General features: G+C 38.8%; 1 pseudogene; it reads left to right on the top strand.

The window, feature by feature from the left end:
* The first annotated feature begins 329 nt into the window (after positions 1-329).
* LOC145683444 (ATP synthase subunit s, mitochondrial pseudogene) lies at positions 330-1,303 on the top strand (annotated as a pseudogene).
* The last annotated feature ends 3,508 nt before the right edge of the window (positions 1,304-4,811 follow it).

Below are 4,811 nucleotides of genomic sequence, written 5' to 3'. Positions count from 1 at the left end.
TTTCAATATTATTTCGAGTGTTCTGCCTGAAGTTGACCTGCACGTTTTTTAACTTCTGATTTGAGATTCACCTTGTTTTAGCGCTACTCCTCCAGAAATATTTATATTCTATGGAACTTAATACTTAAGATCGAGATTTATCTACCATCTTTCAAAATGATCCATCATTTTCATTTAAAAATTTGCATTAAAATTAGCAAATTATGTAACAAAACAACTATTTATATAAAAAAAATAAATAAGTGATTTGGATTAATGGGACGTAGGTCTGCACCTGAAGATATAAAACGTCAGTTACGGTTAAGAAAAAAGTGGATAATGTAATTGTCAGTTATCTGTGGCCGCGATTGATATTAAAAGTAACATTTAGAGAGAGAAAAAGAGATGTTATTACCTGCAATAAATCAAGATTTACTATCTAAACAAAAGTTAAAATTGGTTTGTTCTAAAATAATCAGGCTCCATCATAAACTTGGTACAATTTGTGCATTACATTATCTAACTTATTTAAATTGTATAATTGCAATTGAAGTAGCATTTGTGCTAGGTATCAATTGAAAATTGAGTACAAGAAAGTAATAAATAAAATATATGTATAATGTATCTAATGAAACATCTCGCATTGACAAACTATAAAATTAGAAGAGCGCCTTGTCGGTATATGTGGTATTGGGTAAGTTCAATTTGCAACCAAATGGATGAATCACGAGTCGAAGCTGTGGGTCCAGATAGAGCCTGTGCGGAATGGCTACTTCGATGTGGCGCTGGCGTAAAATGGAAAGGTACTGATGAGTTCTTAAGAAATTATAATGCATTCCCACCTGAAAATGTGAAACTTCACATTCAAGAAATTGATGGTACTGATTCCTGTATAATGCATCATGGTTTTCCTCACCTCAGAGGATTACAACATTTAGAGCGTATAATTTTACATAGATGTTCGTACGTAGAGGACACAGCCTTACATATGCTTGGGTATGCAAAAGATACTTTACAGCATTTACAGCTTAGTAGTTGTGAAGAAGTTACCTGTGATGGAGTGAAAGCACTTTACAATCTTAGCAATCTTAAATCTCTGACTTTGTTTGATCTTCCAGCTCTACATGAGAAAGAACAAGAATGTATACAATTTCTCAAAAGGAATCTGCCTGATTGTTATATACACTTTGCACATCCAGAAATGGAACATAATCATACTTAACATATATTCAATGAATTACTGTTATCTAATTAAAAGGCTATTACCATATGCTGTATTGCGTACATGTAGATAAATTTTGCACTGATAAACATTTTTATAAATATCCAAAAATAAATATATTATTGTATAGCATATTTAATAGGAATCTTTACACTAAGGAATGATATGTACAACTTCTTACGGTCTTTACTTATTTTCTAGCAATCTGAAACATGAATAGTCACTAACAAGATGTTCGGTCGGTATGTTATAATCCGTCAACTCACTTGGAATTATCACAAACTTATATCAGAAATTACTGTACTTGACTATGAATCCTAAACCAAAAATGAAATCTTTTGAGTTTTACGTCCCACGCTTATGCCGGCTAGGTTAAAGGAGACGGTGATGATGAGAAATGAATGAAATGGTGGAATGAAGAAAGTGGGAAAAAACGGGAGAACCCCGAGGAAACCCACACACACGGTATTTGTCTACCACAAAGTTCACTTGGCGCGACCTGGGATCGAACCAGGGGCCCCATGTACTAGAGATGAACGCTCTACCATTGAGCTCTTGCATTTAAAATAAATTCATTAAGAAAAGTGTATGTTGTAAAAATGTCATTTTTAAGTTTTCTTTGCCGTGACCATTTCCGCATTGCAGAATACACATGATTGATGAATAGACCCTATGTGTTTAATCTGTCTAACAGCGAATGATGGCTGAATTCTTGTAAAAGGGAGCTATGAGTAGCAGTGGAGTTACCCCATATAACCAGGCTTAAACCATAGTTTAATAAATCTTTATTCTGCTCACCAACGTTTGAATGGTGTCAAATGGTGTAATTTGATTTCTTCAGATGTACGGGCCTAATACGGTCACCTTAAACGATTAATGTACCCTCGAGATACCAAACACAAGTTTTACATCGAAACAGAATAAAGTAGTACAACATTATTGCCATACAAAGCCAATTGGTATTTCTAATTCAACATTTCCTAGAAAAATCTGTGCACGACGATAAACAGAAAAGTCTATGTGCACAAACGCCGAAAGGTGAATTCCTTTTTTCTGTTATGGGCTTCAGAAATCTTGGAAAACAGAACGTTGAAATTCTATTGCAAAAAGAGTAACAATTATAGAAAAAGCGGTAACAATTATTGAAATTTACATAGGCCATACCCGTAGTTTGCAAAAATACCTCTTTCAGGACTAGCATAATTCCGAAAAAAGGAAGTAATTCCTCAAAATTATGTGAAGGAAATGTAAGCCTACATGAGTATATGTGGAAGAACTGGCCATCATGGAAATGTGCTTCGTGTAAGACATGTCGATGTTTCCCACAAATGAAACATGATACGGATTACTTTATGCACTACGCGTGTTCTTGCATTTCTCCGATATTACGTAATAGTTTGCAAGTAGAAGACTAAAAGATACTACTACATAGTTGTTACAAACCGGAAATAACGTTATAGTTCAGTAAAGTAATAATTACCCCTCGTATACACGCAGCATTTACGTGGCTAGAGGAGGACCGGGTGGTTCGAGAGCACTACAAGCTAGTTATTGAACCTACGAGGGAGGTTCAATAATTATTGTCCCCGGCATATTTAAAATACTTGAACTGGGGTGGCTGATGGAGGATATTGTAGCCTAATGTCTTAGATGCCTATATGCTAAATTTCAGAACCATAGCTGCTATATTAATATTCTTTTTTGTCGTTTCAAGTGTGAGAGGTGGCACCTAGCTTGAAAAATGGAGAAAACCGAACAACGAGCTGTCATCAAGTACCTCCAGAAAAAGGGGTTAAGCCCAAAGGAGATTCATGAGGACATGGTCAGTGTGTTGGGTGATGGGGCTCCTTTCTACCAGGTGGTAAAGAACTTATGCCGTGACTTCCATTGCAGCAGAAAAAGCTGTCAAGAGGCCCCTGGTGCCGGTACTCCAAAAAAAGCATACACCCCAGAAAACATTGATGCTGTGCATGATACGATTATAGTAGACAGACAAATCACGGTTCAAGAGTTAGCAGGCATCATACACATCTCTGTAGGCTCAGTGGAAACCATTGTGCATGAACACTTGAGATTCAGAAAGGTGTCAGCGCGATGGGTACCCAAAATGGTATCTCGTGAACATCAGAAAGGCAGAGTTCGATGTTCAAGGGCAGGTTTGGAGGTTAGGCAGACCTGAAACAGTTCTGTGATAGATTTGTGACAGTGGATGAGACGTGGCTCCACCACTATGATCCCGAGTCCAAACGACAGAGCATGGAGTGGCGGCACAACAGTTCGCTTCCCCCACGCAAGTTCAAGGTGCAAGCATCAGCACGCAAGGTTATGGCCACAATTTTGGGATGCGAAGGGTGTACTCCTTTTTGACTACTTGGAGGTTGGACAGACTATCACAGGGGCCTATTATGCAGCCCTAATTCCTAAGTTACGCGAAGCAATCAAGAAAAACGGCGCAGGATGTTGCAGCGAACAGTGCTTTTCCACCAAGATAATGTTCCGGCCCACAAAAGCCATCTTACTGGTGCCGCAATCCTGCTGCTGGTTTTGATGTGTAAATGTAAAGGGGCACTCTTTATACTAGAGTAAGTCAATAAGCGAAGTCAATAAGTCAATATCTACAATCAATTTTTATTCATACCATTTTTCAACATAGTTAACCTGCTCTTCAATGTACCTGGTTCACTGGTGGACAAGGTTTCCGATACTTTCTGGAAAAGAGGTTTTTGGTTGCGTAGCAAGCCACGAATGCACCGCTTCCTTCACCTGTTGATCGGAGCTGAATCGATGGCCATTGAGAGCATCTTTAATTGAACCAAACAGATGGTAATTCGACGGGAGGAGATCGAAAATGTATGCAGAATGCTCCAACACCTTGAAACTCAGCGTCTGAAGTGTTTAAGCGGTGTGAGTGGCGGTATGTGGGCGTGCATTGTAATGCAACAAGAACGCCTTCGGATAGTCGACCTCTCCGTTTATTACGAATTGAAGGCTTCAACTTGCTTTCCAGCATATCACTGTACCTTTTAATGTTATTGTTGAACCTTTTTCTAAGTAATGTTCCAGGATTGGTGCTTGTGAGTCTCAAAACACTGTGAGCATCACTTTCCCTGCAGAAGGTTTAACTCTTGAATGTCTTCTTGACGGAAGATCCGGGGTACTGACACACGGTCCAGTATGTGCTGACAGATTCTCACACAACTTCACTTGTGCTTATCATCGAGTTTTTTTGGAATGCATCTCGCACAGTCTTTGTGAAAGTTAAGCCTCTTATGCATTATTTCATATGCAGAACCATGACTAATCTGCATACGTATTGCCACTTCATCAACAGTCATTCATCTGTTATTCTTTATCTTCATCATCTGTTATTCATCGTCCGACCACTTTTGAACTGTTCAGTCCACTAATAAACTCTTCGCTGTGGCAACACATCATCCCCGTTTTGTGCTGAAAGTCCTCTATGAATTTTTGTTCGGATACACCTTCAGACCACAAAAATGGAAGACAGAGCGCTGTTCTTCTCTGGTGCGCACAGAGAATGGTGCGGCCATCTTTACTTCGCAACAGTACAAAGCGGACTGATGTGATAACGGTGCAACCTACTACAGGC

Source organism: Thermobia domestica, chromosome 4, assembly GCF_964235325.1.
Source record: "Thermobia domestica chromosome 4, izTheDome1.hap1.1, whole genome shotgun sequence".
NCBI lineage: Eukaryota > Metazoa > Arthropoda > Insecta > Zygentoma > Lepismatidae > Thermobia > Thermobia domestica.
This window is presented reverse-complemented; position numbering and strand designations above follow the sequence as displayed.